The sequence below is a fragment of the Ceratina calcarata genome, unplaced genomic scaffold (genome assembly GCF_001652005.2).
Source record: "Ceratina calcarata isolate Rehan_Ccalc_2016 unplaced genomic scaffold, ASM165200v1 scaffold12, whole genome shotgun sequence".
Taxonomy (NCBI): domain Eukaryota; kingdom Metazoa; phylum Arthropoda; class Insecta; order Hymenoptera; family Apidae; genus Ceratina; species Ceratina calcarata.
This window is the reverse complement of record NW_017132978.1, coordinates 938,162-956,175: the sequence shown is the minus strand read 5'-3', so window position 1 is coordinate 956,175 and position 18,014 is coordinate 938,162. Positions and strand designations below refer to the sequence as shown.

The following is an 18,014-nucleotide window of genomic DNA, read 5'->3' as shown; positions in this document are numbered from 1 at the left end:
CAATAATTAATTGGATATTTCCTTCTATACTTTTTAGCACGTAGCTATTTATTATTAGCATTGTTCTTCCGACGTCAGATTTCTTTTTAATTATAGGAAATGCGTTTTTCTAAGGTACATAAACTTTTGGGATTGACTGTGTAGCCAATATATCCTTAATATACATGAGAAAGTGGAGAGAACAAACAAGTTATATTTACACGATGTTGTTAGATAGATAAGAACAGAGACATGCAATAAGTGTAGAACACAATCATTTTAATCTTAATATTTTAATCTGCTTTAGAAGCAGCCCTAGTAATAATAAGTAAGTTTTCAAATAGATAGAATTTCTTTTAAGGATATCCAACACCCTTTATGATTTTGTATTTTGAGAATTTATCGCATGTCTACAGTTGTAGTAGAACCTCGTTTATGAGAATGGTTCAGGTGATAGAAATTCAGCTGCTTCCTAATTCGAATACGAGATACAGTATCTCTTAAACGTGAAAAGGTCTTACAGGTGACAATAGCACTTTTTCATCTCCAGTATCAGAAAAAGAATAATCTCGTTTGGAACTAGTGAAACGATGAATACGACATCGTGCAATTCGATCCCAATTACTGTAATGCGATCTCGTATCCTATCGTTCGTGTGTTTTACAAATATACTTGAGGAAAAAATGTGAATGCTTAGCTTATGTGAAATTTTTCATACAAGAATAAACATAATCGAGATTATAACAAGTTTGGCATATTTTCAATCAGAAGAATCTCGCGAATATGACAAATAAATTTTCATCGAGAGTAGTTTCGCAGATGTATTACTACTGTAACTCGACGCGAATGTTTACACCTCGTGTTTGACGTGCGATCTGTCTGTCTGCGTTCGAGCGAAACATGCATCAACATTAAAATAGGGTACCTACACGACATGAAGTTTGGTCTCGACGTCAGATTTGTCGAAGGAATACAGCGTACGGATAATAGAAAGTCACGTGTTATCCCTTACGTTTTTCAGAACGAGAGATCGGTGTTAACATGATAAGAAGACGTGCTCGTGTAACTGAATACGTACGATCGCAGAGGCTCACCTCTGAACTCGAATTCTTGCTTCGGATAAACGAAGTTCTACGATACTCGAATTTAATAGTGAAAAGAAAAGTAAAAACTCACATTCGTCTGGCTGTGAACCGTCGCTCGGTGTCGATCTCTTTCCTTCCTTCCTTCCTTCCTTCGTCTGACTCTGCAGTTTTATTCGTTGTCCATCTCCTTACTTCGTCTGGCTGTGCAATTACTTGTCGATCTCCTTGCTGCTTCATAGATGTACCTGCGGGTGAACCAAGTACACACATGTATTTGTCTACCGTCTGGATAAATACGTCGCCGTACTACCGGCTTTTGAATCGTTCCTTCTTACGTTAATACCAGAGAACTTTGTTCTTCGTACGGCCAAAGTAACGGCTTTCTCGGGGACACGCGAGCTTTTGGAGTACATACGCGTCGTGTACGTTTTCGAATTACACACGTTTTTCATTGAACGATACACCACGCACTACTTTCGAGGATCATCGTAAAGACTTCTCACGTCCGAATCACACAATATTTATCCTAGGATCTTCTTAGTTTCCGAAATCTTTTTCGCCAGAACACCACCGGCGACCGTTATTGCTTCAAATCTTCGGCGAGCATAGAACTGAAGTGGGGTCAGAGTGACACCTCTAATGTTGCAGTTTTCATATTGTTCACAGATGTCTCTTAACTATCATTGCATAATGAGTTTTCCCTCGTACGACACATCAAGTCTCTGGAGAAGTTTCGAAAGTGGTGTACGACGTTACGTGATCATAAGTTTAGTTTAATGTTAATTGCTTTAATTGTTTAGTGTTGTGCAATTCGAATTAATTCAATAAGGAGATTGGAGCGTGTAGTATGCCAACAATAACTCGTACACAAAAGAACGTCAGCAGGTAAGAACTGGTTTCGTCAACCCCTTGCACGTCTGTACGAAAGGGATACTGAATTTTATTAGGCTTTTCAATTTTATTGATCGACTTTAACTCGTTTCGATCCAATTCTTTCGCAATAAGTAAAGTCATGTGCAATTAGCCGATCAATTATTTGTAGATGTTACGGTCGATCTGGAAATTTGAATATTTATGCGATCAATTGTTTTAATTGCAGGTGGAGTAGTGTTAGTAGTTATTACTGGACGAGGAACATATTATTGGAAGAGGGCAATGTGGTGAGTCTCAATATTCTTTTTATACCACTGTCTAATTACGAATCGATCCATAATCCTTTATGGTCGTTCACCGTTTGATTCCAACATTATCTCATCTTGTGTCGCATGTCTACTTCCATTATTTTTATTCGTTTGATGTAACGTGGATCAAAGTGCATAAATTGTATTTTGTGCACGGTATTGTTTCTCTTACGTTTGATTAATTGGTATGTCTGGTTGAAACTGTTATTAATTTCTCCACCTAATACTAGGGCGAGGCACGTAACAGATGCAATAATGTGGTAGTTGAAACAAACTAGAGGGTTATTGCCCGATCTAATTGCCAGTTGAACTCGTTCAGTTCTGGACTCTCGTGGTTTCATCCACCACCGTGTGCCCTATCTCAACGGAATCGACGCATTCACGTTGTACTACGCGTCGAGTCTCACGCGCGTAAAGGCGACAGACCACTTATCAAAGCTCGAAGCAGATCTCTGCCCATTGTCGTAGTAAGAAGAATATCGTGTGACTAGATTGTGAATTTTATGCGTTTATAATAAACAAACGTGCACACGTGCAAGAACGTGAGAAATAACAGAATCGTACTACGACGCTTAACAAATGAAATCAAAGCATGCACAAATTCGATTCGTTGTAACTGTAATCTGAACGCATTACTTTGCATAACAATCGGCAGTTTAGAACATATTGATCGATCAGCTATTATCCGATGCTACCCGCGTACGTAGATCTATCTGTCTATCAGCTCACGCAAGTTCGTTGCACGTTGTAAAAATTCAAGGATTCCGTGAAGTTCCTAGTACATTTGAAGTCTAGTCGTCGTCCGTATAGAACGAATCACGGTCACAGAGTGTGTGTTGAAACGCAGAATACTTGGAAGGCGACACTTTCTACGAAATATTCGTTTCCATTTGAAATATCTGTTTAGATAATACGCGTCGGAAGTGGCGATCGTACGATCCCATTTGCACCGGCTGGAATTGGCTAATCGGCAGCTCTCACGTATTAGGCCGTATCAGCCGATCTTCCGTGTGAACATAAGCCCGCGTTCCTACCACCACGAAATGCTTCACGAGAAAATTGAATTACGCGAAATTCTAAATTAGTCACGCTCGCTATTATTGCACTGGCAGCTTGCAATTGTTCGTTCGTACGTCGAGTTTGAATAAAGCAATGGAGGAAATATTATTATTAGTAGCGTTGCAGGAAGTGCACATAAACTGTTGACGTTCTTATGATAACGCTAAAAAGAATGTCCTGTGTCTCACTTCTTTTATCGGTAGTATCGTAGTTCTATGTTGCATAAAAGTCTGCAGTCTAATCATCGATTATTGATAAATACTGAAACTCGACGTGTTATTGCGAACGTCGAGTCTAGACACCGTTCCGCTGATCGTCCAGCGTTACTTTTAGGAGACTAGTACCGCGGACCATTTGTCTTCATCTTCGGTCATTTCGTTCGATTTGCCCCATTGGCATTCAAGAAGATCCTGCCCGTCGTTCTATTAAGACACGACTTGCTCATTGCATACGCGAGGCCCTTATCATTATTCTACAACGATGCCTCGTTCACTGAACCTTCTCAATCGATGATCCGATTCATCTAGAAAAATCGAATGTGCAGCAGTCGTAAACGCAACGCGTAATGATACACGGAATGTCAGAAGTAGAATGTACATTGCAATTTTCAATGCACATTGATATCAAATGTTTGATCGTTAATCGTATAGCCGCGTAGATCTTGGATCTCCTCGATTTTGCGTGTATGTATAGGTACCGTTTTGTTCGACGCCAGGCTCCACGATCAGACGTCGTCAACAAGTGGAAAACGCCTCGTCACAGACATTGAATGACACTAATCTTTGGCTACGGGGCAAATGAACCGTCCCTGCAAATTTGTGTAATCAGTGATTAGCCGTCTGACGATGTCGCGACTTGAAACTACATTTGCTTGTACGGAAACTACCGGTCGTGTCTCTACAGTATATCCACTCGTATCGTATCCTCTTATCGTATCACCGTTTTCGAGAAAATCGACCTTAAAAATCTACTCGATACACTCGGCCGAACCTGTATATGATTTCGTGTGCAACGTTGTATCACTCGTGGCTGCTACTCCGTATGCGTGGGTCGTTAACGATTATTGGCATTCATTCACTTCGTATAGTTTACACGATGACCGCGCGATCGATTTGAAATCTGTCAATGAATTTCTACTCTCGCACGCGTGGATTTCTAAATGAAAGAGGAGAGCAGGCGTTAGTAATCCGTCCCACATCTTAGAAAAAAGCGGGTCGCGTGGACGACAGGACAACATTGCTCGGCAAGGACGACCGCCGCCGTCGTTCGTTGGCCTAAATCGCGACATCGCTAGTCACTAACGCCTAGCATGCTAATTCTCACTAGTAAAAATGCTAACATGGAGACCAGTTTGAAGACAGACGTCCAATTTCATTCTACCTTTCGTCCCAACAATTCGTCCCAATCGCGTTTCACGTTGTTCGATTGATTGATACAAACGTTTTCATGTATTACGAATAATTATTAGTCGACCGGTGAAAGAGTTGGTCAATGTTGGAAATGTGCATGTCAAAAGTACAATAAGCATTGTCATTATTCGGCTCTCGGTGAAAACGTTGGTTCCTCCAATTGATTTGAGTGATCGTACATCTCTTTACGACACAATTAGTTGATGCATGATCTCGAATATCAAATTTCGTCGTGCCGTCGCGCTCGAATTTAGTTCACGGAAGTTCAGTTCCGTCGAGTGTTCCTTAATGGTTAAAGATGACGTTCCACGGAATTTGCACGAGATCGGCGCCAACTTGGTTCCTCGGAACGGGCGATCTAATGATTCGCTTTAAAGACGAAATTACACGCGGCCGGTGTTTCCGGAAAATCAAATTTGCATAGGTTACAAGTCAGATATGAACCCGGTTTTATGAGGAAGAGTACGTAGTTAGACCCTTTGACATTCTCTTTTATTGTTCGAACATGAATTTACTTTATTATACTTTGTACTCGACGAGGGACATCCCGTCGAGTCGTTTAGGGAAACGAGGCTCGCGGAATCTAAAACAGCCCTTCAGCGATCTCGTTATTTTTAGATTACGCTGAACTTGCTATTTTCTTCTCGCCTAAGTAGGCCGAATTTTACTGACTTCTCAACGAGAACGATTCATCTCGTGATATTCTGGCGAGCTCGAAGTTCGAATCGTTGAAAGGTTCGGGTTTCGATCGAGCGCAGAAGGTCGCTTTCCTTTTCCTCGTTAGGCATTCACAAAGCCGTAGGGTCGTTTTCATCCGACGAAAACGGCTCGCAGTGGAAATACACGAGGCTCCCTTTGCGTGTATGCGTGCGCGAGTAGAAACGGGGATGATGTAGTTGGCCTGGATAAAGGTCAGTGGCCGACCTAGCCCCTAGCAGACCGACCGCCAGCTTTCTACCACCCACTGGTATTGATTTTGTTAACCTTCTAGGTTTTAGTCCTTGTGCATCCCCTGCCGCCTTTGAACGCTACCCTTACCGCCGCCAAATGACATCTTCCCTCGTGCTGTTCTACCTTTTACCGTCCTGTATTTTGCTCTCTGCTTTTACATCGACTCTCTCTCAGTTCGAAAGTTCGAGTTTCTCGTTCGCGTTAAAAAGATTAAGAAACACTCTTCGTTGTCGTATGATTATTCACGTGTGGTGAACGTCAATTCGAGAACTGACAAATTATTCGAAATCGAATTTGAAAAAGAGATTGCACATGCATCGTGTTCCAAGAGGCAATGTTCGATCTAGAGAATTGCTATTCATTTCATTCTTACTGTTAACAGACTGACTGACACGCGTACACGTCTTTTTACTCGAAATTTATGATCGTCGAATCGTATTGATACGCCCACTCGGTCCTGTACGTTCATTAGCGCATTCCTGCGCTTTTCTTCTTGAAATGGGGCGGTGATTTGCATACACCGTCCAGCAAGCTCGATCGTGCACCTTGGCTCGGTCTGCGAGATCCGCGCTTAACTTTGCAAGCGTACTCGCGTACGCGTGCACGCGCGCGCGTGAGCCAGCGGCGTACAACGACGAAGGCCCGCAGCTGGAATTCTAATGTCGTGTATCTGTGCCACTGTGCGAATTGAATTCCAATTATACGGTTGATTTACTTGTCATTCAGCTGGAACTACCCGGGAATTGCATCCACGACATTTGGCGCCACTCCATCTTCGTACCTTCGCCTTTCTCTTGCGAAATTAGATAACTGCCCGGGATTGTTCAAATTCTATCGCGAATTTCGCGCGAGATCAACTGAGATTTCGAGAGATTCAGGCTTCCTCTTATTAGTATACAGTTCTGCTCCGACAACGACTGGATCCTTTTGATTCCACTCATTCCTCGCGAAATGTGAGACGTGTCATTCAGTCTTTTCCCTGGTATCCTCGTCCAAGTTTCGTGGTTCCTTTTTACGTGAGATAATTGTCGTATAAACGATTTGCATGCGCGTTTATGCGGACAACGGGTAAAAATGTCGGGCAACGAGATTTATAACGTGGCACGCCAGAAATGTGTACATTACGCGATATTGATAGTAGTACCTAGGAATTAGCATATACACATATGCAAATCGCTCGGTGCGAATGTCGCCTATTGATCAGTCTTGTATCTCGCGTCGGTGCGCGAGCTCGCACTTGGCGAAACGGTAAATATGCTTCCATTGATCGGCGAAAACAACCGCCGTTCGTTAATTGGTAATCATTCCTTTGATAACCGCGATTCAGAGACCTACTATTCACGAGAGTCGAGTATCCTTAAAACTTCTTCGGTGGCCTCCTTTCTTTGTCGACTGAATTACCATTACCAGACTACTGATTTTTATATGAAATTAATATCAATTTTAAAAATTACGTCCAGGGAGCATTTCCTTTATTCTGTAGTACATCTTAATATTAATTCTGCCGTTGGTATCGTTGATGCATTGTTCATGTATATTTGCATAAAATTGTGGCGAAACAGATATTAGTTTCGATCTTCTATATTCTACTCGTTTGTTAATCCTTTTGCATGTGCATCGTCAACAGGTTGTGATCGGCGTGTTAGCCCGAAATTGGCGATGCTTGGAATGCCCGGAGAAATCTCGAAATGGGAAACTGGTTTTGTAATTGAAGAATCCCCAAATTTCTCCTCTCGATCGATTGACCCAAATCCTCCGTTTCTTCGTTTTCAAACGGGCCCCGTCTCGTTCCATAGACGGGACGGAACCTCGTGGAACGTTTCATTTTCTCTTTCTCGCTTCTTTCATTATACATTGCCATCTTGGCAGAGTAATTGGCGTGGAGCTCGCGGACAAACCCAGGGAAAGGTCATTGGCGCAAGAACGGAGACGTTTATATTGGTGATGATGCGGTCAGGGCCAAAGCTTTTTGAACATCTGTACTACGGTGCAAGTCTTGGTTTCACTTTCATTTCAAATGTACATCGGTCGATTGTATTATTCAGAGCGAGTTAAATAGGTTCGACTGATCGAATAGCAAGTTTTCTAGTATTTCACCTGTCGTAAACACCTTGCCCGCATCTTCGCGTATCTCCATAACGAAACGCACCTTGGCCGATTGACAGGGGTACAATTACAGCGCGTTTTCAGTCAGGATTCCGTAGGCGTTCGTGATGACAACGTTCTACTCGTATCGTCAACACGGGCAATCCGTGAATTAGATAATCAGCATTTCCAACCACTGTTCATTTAAATACAGGGTGAGCCTGTATAAAATATATAATTCAAAATTATCCACGAGACACATTGTGACTCACCGGATTTAATGGTAATGGACCGTGACAAAAATAGTCTATCATACATGATGAATTCATGTACAATCTCTTTGACAAATTCATTAAACAAGTTATCGTAAATACGTACGTGTATTCATTGAAAGAGAAGAAAAGGCAAGGATGAAGAAAATGTATTTGTATTGTATATTTATTTTGTGTTTAGTTATGCTCTCATAACATATTCATATTTATTTTATATCTACTCGTGTTAGTTAATTTTACGTTTGTCGTAGGGAGGGTTAGTTTAATTTAATAGAAATAAAACCAAAGTAAAGTTTGCAGGAAAAATATTTTTTTATGAAATTCTGGCCTGGTCGGCTCTCTTGTTCACGTGACACTCGCGTCAGGTGTTTTTCATATTAACTAACGCGTTTTCATTCAACGCTGCGCGCTCTCTCTCTTTCTCTCTCTCTTCTCGCGGACGGGTTAATAACGTTATACTCGACGAACTGCTTGCAGCATACTCGTTTAACCTTATGAACGGCAACGAGTATTCGCTCATTTTCCACTTAGAGCGTCTTGCGTCGTTGTTGTCGTCGTAGGAACGAGAATGAACCGTGGTGTGACCCAGATAGATCCCACACCGATTTTTGTCTTCGCTTAACGAACGTGTTGATACCGTCACACACGTCCGAGAAATTAAAACCCGTCGATCGCTCGCTGCAATTCGTGTACAAGTCATTTCTGACGGACAACTTTCCGCTGTATTCCCTTTCTAACGCGCGAAGAGCGAATTAAAAAACATGCTCTTTACATTTTTATACGAACGGTGAACTGTTAGTTATACTAGTTGATTGTACGCAGAGTATTCACGAAAGTATGAGTATTAGAGAATTTGAAATCGTTCTTCAGGCGAAGTTCACGCGACTTTTCGAGATATCTCTTAAGAAGTCGGTTCGCAGAGTTCTGCCAGTTGGCAAACTGTCCGTAGAATCGAAAAGAATGTGGTGAAGTTTGTTCTGAGGAATCGTCTAATTACCGATGCGATCCTCGCCGAAGACGCTAATGGGCTCTTTCACGGAGCCGGGCCGTACGTTTTCGATTGAAACGAAGCGAATTAGTAACTTTTCTCGCGCGAGAGATTTTCAGTGATACAATGTCTCGTCGGCTGATTATCAGACGTGTGAATGGAAACGTGGCCTATCCTTCCCCCGGAGGGCATTCCTCGGGTTTAACGTCGGCTGGAATAGAAAAACTGGGCACCTGCCAGCGGCGTGGTAGTTGTCGCGGGAATAATAATACCTACGAGGTGTGCCTGTTCCTTTCCGTTCCCTCAACCGAAACGATGACTCATGTTTGAGAAAACCGTCGGATAGAATATCAGATCATTCTTGAACAGTACGCTTCGCGATGACTTTCAGCGTCTCACAGAGCGTAAGGGTTAACGTAACATCTAGTAACTGTTCAAGTTTCAGCGCTTTTTCGTTGTTTTTATTTAAGCGTTCGTATGACGAGCTTTTGTACGAAATGCGTTCCTCTAATTGCTATCATAAAACAGTGGCGAGCATTAACAGCTGACAAACGTTCCGAGGAATCGTAGCTAGAACGCGGCAGGCTGTTTCCGTGGAAAACGATTTTCCACGGATACGATTGACACCTGATCGATCAATCAGCACGTCTCTCGCGGAGGAGGAAGAAAGAGGAGAGTAACTGGATATCTGCCACGGACGTACGCGACGTCGTCGCTTGAATATCAACGGGCGCCGGTAGCGAATCGTTAGAGATGAAGCAGAGGTAGACGATCGTGCAACAGAGAATTCCCTGGGGCTGCGAGAGCGTAACCACGTAAGGCGTATCGGGCGCGAGGCCATCGGTGCATTGTCATCTTCCCACACGCGATACCCGCCGAGAAACACAAAGATACGAGCCGCGTGGCTTTCCTCTCATGGGAAAAACTCGATAACCTAGTTCCGTTTGCGAATTCACGGTCGCCACGACCGATTCTAGGTCGCATTGCTGCGTAACGTCTCTTCTCCGTGAGCTCCTCGTCGAAGTCGTCCATTCATCGGTCGAATAGACTTGTTCGTTTTAATGTTCGCCTAAACGTTTCCCACAAGGAGTATTCTAAACGTGTCAGAAAATAGCGGACTCGAACTTCTGTCAGATCGTTCTAAACGTACGTCTGCGACATCGAAGCATAAAGCAGCCCGAATAGAAAGTTGCACGTAAATGGGGAAGGAACTCGGTAGAAGGCAGTTTGGCCACAATGTGATTCGTGAAACGTCTATGAGAGAAACGAATTTCAAGGAGTGGGCGTTGTTTATGACGCGGTCGGAGCTGGTAGGAACGCGCGGAACCGTAAATCTGGTGCCATTTATTTCCCGGGACGGAGGGTTTTGAACACGTAATACTTTCATCCACTTTCCCTGTCGCGACGCGTCGGTGTGTTCCTCGCAGAACTTTTCACAACGTTCTCCTCCCTGGTTTCCATCTAAAGTAATTTCTACTCCGATCACGCTTCCTTTCTCCCAGTCACGTCATACCGGACATCGTTAAGGGTGTCGATCGGTCGATTACAAGAATATTGTCCTCGTCAAAATGGAATTGTCTTGCGTAATGTTCGTTCGCGTGTCCGCTGGTTCTACGCGTTCCCATATGAAAGTTCCACTGAAGATCGCTTATACTCTCTCGAGGTAAAATTGTATCGGTCGACCGTCGATGATTTTTCTTATACGTTCGTCACGCGTGATTTATGCGGAATTATGCGTTGCCCTTGGGCACGACGAGCGAGCAAACAGGGTGACCAAGTCGGGTGTGAAGAGGCTCGGATAAAAGGACGAAAAGGAATGCGACGATCCCCTTTTCGTGGACAAACGGCGCCGATACAAAGATCGCCCGGCTACACAAATACGATCCCGAGAAACTCTGACTCGCGAGAAGCTATGAGACTGGAATACGCCGCGTAACTAACTATTAGTAACCCAGACTTTAGTATTCCCGTGGTGTCGTCTCGCACGAGACTTCCTCATTCCAGAGTTGAGCTATTGTGAACCTCCACTCCTCCCGCACAAACGTTTTCTCTCTTCAAGCCCGATCTCCTCCCCCCGCCTCCATCATCCACAGTCCGATCGCGTTACCCGGCTCGCGATTACGTGCGCTCGCCTCCTTCGCGGTGTTCGTTTCCTCCTCTGCAATTTTCCAACCATCGGTTTCCACCCCTTTCGCGTCTCAACACGATCCCGTGAGAAAATGATCATCGCGACTTTGTTGCTAGACGGTTTGTGAAAACACCTGCCACGAGCGAGGCGGGGATTAAAAAAATTTCGTACCGATCGGTAACCGATCGTTCGTACCGCGTGATCGAAGCAGCTTCGGGATTCTCCTCTCGCCGCGAAACGATTTTTCATCTTTCCTGCCAGGCGTTTACTCTAACTTCTTAGCTAAGCAAATACCGGTTAACGAGGCTTCCTTCCCGAGGAGCGGTCCCGTTAATCTTCAAAACACAATTCATTCCGCGGTAAAACTACTCGGAGAGTAAAGTTCCGAGAAAATGAATCTAGGAACCGAAACCGAGCTACGACCGGTCTTTTCATCTTTCTCGTTAGACGGAACCACTTGAAATAGTGGGAAAAACCTGTCCGGCCGATGCAATGGGGCAACGATCGTTCTTCGTTTCGTCTCAATTTTATTTACGTTCTCTGTACACGATTATGATTCAGGTGAAAGAACTTTCTTCGTCGAATTAATTCCTCGAACGTTGGTCGGAATCATTTTTTTAAAAGCATACCCGTGCAACCACTTGGTAGATTAAAATGGTACACGCGAGTACACGAAGGATCGTGCAGTCGCATTAAACGAATCAACGGTACAACTTTTAAAAGTAATCAAGTGTATTTCTGTAATCCGCGGCAGAGAGATCGATTTAGCACACTCGCTTCGCCTCTCCCTGCATTTTTTTATCAACGTTCTAACGAGGCAAAAAAATAGACCGGCATACATTAGATCAAAGTCGCACCCAATAGAAAGGTCGGAATGCCACATTGTGATAATGTTGCGATATTATCTGGTGCCCGATGACAATGTTCGTGGCTAACGCGTCGATGCAATATCGTCGGATCCGCGTACTCGCTCGAAGCCGAGCCTTAGAACAAAATCGATCAGCGGATAATTTCTAACGATATTAACGACGATACGACGCGAAGATGCGAGACAAGTGGACGGGCGGGTTAACGTGGTGTTGCGCAACGCGGGCCATAAATTGAGCCAAGAATTTCACTTTTGACCGACCTGTCCCGCTAGCAGTAAAAAATCCCGTTCGAAACTGAACATTTTATGAGCTGTCACCCGGCCACGACGAACTTAAGAACGATTCGCGTTCCCTATTTTATAATGCTACAAAGTTAGCCAGCGCGTTTCTATTCGCCGGGCTACGAATAAAAAATGTAATGCGCCGGTTGCGAGTAAATCCGTGCGAAGTATACCGTTAATCTGACAAGTAATGGCGCATCAGTACATTATATATTGCGGCCTGTAAATCAGGCACGTATAAATCGGTTAGCATAACAACGTCCCGGTGATAACGTGTGTATGCACGTGCGCCCAGGATCGTGCATTTATTTTAAGCTATTTTTCAAGGACTTGGGAAAATTCATAATCGGTGTTCATTTTGTACGACGGTTCACAGCCTGGGACAACAATGATTCCTGGCTAGCTTTGGCTCGTGTCAATTTTCTCAAATACCTCTCCAAATATTAATTAGGCTAACACGTGAACAAACAATAGCTGCAACTGGTAGAATTTTTGGAAGATCGTCAGATGTGTAATTATTTATATGAACGTATCCCTGGGCCAGGGTTGAACCAGAAATTTGATAATTGATTAGATCTAAAGTCAGTGGTGATCGTCTTGCTGCAACAAACGATCTGGTAATCAATGTTCATTGTAGCATTGGTCGATTTGCTCGGCGTTAAACTGGAGTCGTCCACCGTCAAGATACGTACCGTACTCTTCGCCACTTGTTGACGATGGATTAATTCGCGTAATCAGAAGTTTAAGGAGACGCGTAATTTATCCGCGCGTCGACACCGTGAGTTGCCTTACTCTTCCTTCGCGATTTAAATGGAGCTTATTCTTTATCAGGCTGCGATCAAAGGTCAAACGTTTCAAAACAACGACCGCGATCGCGTTCTATGAAACGATGACGCCTAACGTTTCGTCGATTCATGAATTATCAACGAGGTTTCTCCTCGGCTGCGATTTCGCAACGTCGGAATCAGCGATGTCGACGACGAAATCGGGTCACTGTATTTAAAACAGGATTTTTTTTATTTTTCATATTCGGTTCTCGTCGACGATTCGGGCTGCAGTATCGTTTGCACGCGTGGGCGACGGTTCTCTTCTCGAACTTGGAAAAGTAGATTTTGGTAGGATCCAATGGACACACGGTGGGCAATGCCGTGGGCTCGGTGGAATATTTCCTCTGTTATTCTCGGAGGCTGCGCCGTGTGGCCATCGCGAGTGAGGCCAAACCATTAAATCGTTTATATCAATCGCCGATGATTGGCTTTCTTTCGTCTCGCGACTTTCTTTCCCATTCCCGGGTCAGGACTCCTCTGGCCATGGCCACGGTCGTGACTAATTGTACCAGAGGTCAGAGCGAACAGGTGAATCAGACTTTTAAAGAGATTCGCCCTTGGCCCTCGTCGGTGACGGGACGATGATTCGCTTCATTAAATCGATTGTGTTTCAATCTGGACCGTTAACATGCCCGGGCCCAGACGTGCGATCGCGTATCTGGCTGCTTGCGCTGACCTACATGCCCGTCCAAAATAATCTGACACTGCCGGCAAGACCTTAACCGCGACCCTTGCTGGAAGAATGAACCTCGTCTGTGAACACCGATGCAACTCCTTTCTGTCTGGCCTCCTCTTTTAATCAACCCTTCTCATCGTCGATCGTACTTTTAACCGGGACTGATTGCTCGAGTACTGCCGCACCGATTACGTGCAACTCTTCTCGCACCGATTCAGGATTCAGACAGAAGCTTTGACAACAGAGACGTATCAATCGTTTGAAACTTCAGCTTCGTTTCTTTCGATATTTTTTGTACGGGTGCAATTTTTCTATAAATCTGTTGTCTAGACACGATCGGCAGGACGATGGAAAGAGTTGTGATTATTATTGGTGTTTCGGGGAGCAAAGATTAACGACGTTTCAAGGCCGTCACCTCCGGTGCATAAAATTAAAATCGTTGGAGCACGTGATTGCTTCGTTTAAAACAGTGACCTACCACGGCCGTCCGAAATGATCCGACTGGCTCTCCAGACCTTAACCGTGACCTCAGATAGAGGGACGCGAAGGACAAATCTTGTCGTGAGATTTTAAATCAATTGACAAGTCGCATCATGCGCAAACACTCGTCATCTGTGTATTCGTAGCATGTATACGTCCGTCTTTTCGACCGTAAAAAATAATTATTAAGCGTGTGATACGCGTTTCTATCGGAATCGTTTATCGGAGAGTTCTTTGTCAGCGATTTAGAATGCCGCGGGTTTATGTTAATAATCGTGGCTGCAATCGTACGTCACGTTGCGTAAGGCATTGATGGAGAGCAAGCGCACGCATTAATATCGAAAAATGTTGTAGTCGAAACAAGTCCGCACCACGCCTACCGTGTAACGCGATGCCCGTGTTAACTTGGCGCTAATTTATTAACGGGAAAGTCCAGTCACCGGCCGATCATTGTCCCGACGTCTAACGTCCTGGCAGCCGTTGAATTTGTAATTCAACCTCGTTTAAAAACAATTACACTTTAAGTTATCGTTCGCGAGAATTTATCGCGCCGGTGGGAGGTAAAATTATTATCAGCGAAGTCGGTCGACGTCAATTACGATACACTGTCTCTCTGGTCGTGGTTCGTTCCAACCCGAACTGGACAAATGGGTTGTTATAGTTTAGAGGGGACAAAAACGAGAGAGAGAGGGAGAGAGAGAGAGCGATGAATAAAAAAAGGACAATGAATAAATGATTCAGAGCGAAGGATCCGCTGTTTGAAATATTTATTCTGGCAAATATTACCGAGCGCTGGGTCGTGAACGTCTTTCGCGGTGCTCTTTGGGTATTCACTTATTCGATATTCAATGAGGCGATGCAAGTATCGATTCCTCGAAATTCGGCAAACCAACCAAAGGAGGAGCGTCGACGGGTGTGGCCGAGGAGTGCGTACATCGATCGGCACTTTAACCACGATGAAAGCACACGTCCGACGGAGAGGTGCCGACGGTTGTCCTGCTGCAACCGTTGTCGGCAACAGGATCTTCATAGTTCCTCCCTCTTTCACGAGGGTCTTCTACCCTTTTCTCAGTTTGCATCGCACCTGCTCCCATTACATCCGCGACCCTCGAATCGCATTTCCTTTCACGACACACCACGGGCAAACGTTTTACGAACCGCCACAGTCTTCCGGATGAATTGTTTTATTACGTTGCGACGGAGTCACGTAGGAAACGCTGTCCGAATGTAATTGAGAAAAATCGATGGTCCTGTGCGACGGAAATGGGTTAAAGAGTTGAGAAAACGTGAAAGTGCAGGGGGTTGACAAAGTGCGTGGGGAGAGCGTGGCAATGGGGCAGTGGCGGTAGGGAAGGACGGGGCGGATGAGGAAGCGTCGTGCACACATACACACACACGGGGGAGAGATTGAAGCGAGGTCGTCGAAATTAATGCGGGGAATCGAGTGAACGGGTGGATCGGGTTGCCTGTCGTGGCTCGTTTTGAGTTTTTTAGTTCTCGAATTTAATCCAAGAATGGGGGAGAATGGGGGACATTGAAAGCGGTGGATCTCGTCTAGACGGTCGGTGACGTCACGAGACAAGGTCGACCGTCGCTCTATCCACGGCGCGGTACACCGCTTTTCTATATACATATACATACAAGCTTATAACAGCCTTCCTACTCTTCGCGTTTCACTTGGTCTTGGTCTACCTCGCCCCCGAGCCAGTCTTCTTTCCGTTTCTTCTTTTCGTTTTATCGTCTCTCCCTCGCTCTCACCGTGGACCCGAGCCAAAGGGGTGGCGCAGCCAGCCTCGAACATCTTTCCACGGGACGCTAGCTGAACCAGTTGGACTAGGATCGGCTTGATCTCGTTCCCCGCCGATGTGTCTCGCCGGGGATGCTACCAGAGCTTTTATTCACTCCTGAAAGTCGAGTTCGCTCGCGGTCCAGACGAGCCCTCGCAGACGGTTTATACCGTTCGAACCGTCGAATATTAAAGTATACGATTTCTCTGCCAGACGACGTCCTCTATTTATTATTCTAATTCCTTTTTCGCGTTCCGAACACTCTCGCGGCGACCGCATAAATCGCGTGAATCCCCTGACCGCCCTTTCCGTGTCGTGTCAGAGGTTAAACAGTATTCCCGATGCTTTCCATCGTGTATTCCGCCGGCTTAAAATACTTCCAGCCGATTAAGATTCCATCCGAAATTCCCCCCGAGACGCATTCGTTTCCCGTGTTTTCTCTCACCGAGCCAAGGCCTCTTTATCTCCTACAGAAATCAGTAGCCCTCGTTCGGACTTTGGTCAAGATGTACGACGGCGTGCGTTGACGTTAAGATCATCCTGATTTCCTTTATCCCGAATAATATGTGAATTCCTTACGCCGAGGCACGACCGATCGGCCTCATCAATAATTCAGCGAGTCCGAGAAATTCGAAAACAACGCGAAAACAGAAATTCGCCTTCTTAAAATCGTTCGTCCGTCAGCACGTCGTCGTCGTCGTCGTCGTCGTCGTCGTCGTCGCCGCCGCCGCGACGAATCGCACAACGAAATCGTGTGATAACACTCGTCAGCGTACGAGCGGATCGACACCTTCGCACTCGCGACGAGGAAAGTCGTCGAGGATAAAAATGTCAGCCGGAGGGCAGAGAACTTTCTGCTAAAGATAGTCCGCTAACAGCCGGGGGAATTAACGTCGGCTCCTCTGTATCAATTACACGCAGTATAATATACCAGGAAATGTCAAACAATTATTATTGTCTGGCCCACATATTGCACCGGCTAGCCTGCACCATCGCGTCTCGTCGTCCACTTGCCTTCATTGCGCTCGTCCAAACGAAGTTTCGCAATTTTTCTCCACCGTCGCATGCATATTTCCCATTTCGCTCGTCACCGTGTTCAATTAATTCCGTCACTCCTGTGCAGTTTACATTTTTAATAGAGCTCCGTTTGATTCAGCGTAACGAGACCGTTTCATCGTCATGGGAGAAATGCACGGTTGTCGAAGATAACACGAGAATCGTTCCGATTATACATGCTAAATAGTATTGTTTCGCGTGAAGCAATGCTGTTTGTAATAAACTACCGCGAGATTGTGCAACGCCAGGGGGGAAATACAGTGGCCTCTTATTTAGATTAGTTAAGATACGCATAGCGTACAATTAATTTGTTTATCGATAGAAACGACGATCGTAGACCTAGACGAACGTTCATTGGGCCAGCATGAAAGCGATTAAGCACAAGCGACGGAGGCAATTATATCTATGCATCAAACGATCCGCCCGTTGCGTACGCGCGACGACACTATTACGTGGGACGTGGAGTGTCGCCGATTTTTCATACGATCGTTGTTACCAAATTCAATATTCGACAGTTCCATTGTTCTAAATTACGAAAGATCCAACTGTCTTGTCGATCTACGACGACTTGGTATTTTCGTTTCGAGTTGTTACTCAAGCGATTTTCGAGCAGAAAAATATGTGTTTCATGCGCAGCGACCTAATATATTCCTGTTCGCGTAAACACTTTGGACTTGATAATGTTTACGTATCATCGCGCCGCTATCTCGCCCACACCCGCGATGCCTCTCCTTCTCACTGTACATATTTTGCAACAACTCGCGTTACGTTTCACAACTCGTTTGCAGTGCTCCGATTTAAGGATATATGGACTTAAACAATGCTAACATGTTGAATTTGTTATTTTGGATTCCTCTTACTACTAAAAAGCTACCTGCAAAATTTTAAATCAATTCATGGG

At 44.8% G+C, this 18,014-nt stretch overlaps 1 protein-coding gene across 4 annotated transcripts in view; it reads left to right on the top strand.

Annotated features, from left to right (window-relative positions):
* The window catches only part of Oatp74D (Organic anion transporting polypeptide 74D), a 75,262-nt gene that overhangs the window by 2,316 nt on the left and 54,932 nt on the right, over positions 1 to 18,014 (top strand). For 3 of the 4 annotated variants that reach the window (XR_003389323.1, XR_003389325.1, XM_026814373.1), the window contains exon 2: positions 2,164 to 2,224. The gene's annotated coding sequence lies outside the window, so the exon portion shown is untranslated. Of the gene's footprint in view, positions 1 to 1,844; positions 1,950 to 2,163; positions 2,225 to 18,014 lie in introns of those variants that run through there. The other variant, XM_026814383.1, reaches the window with a different exon arrangement.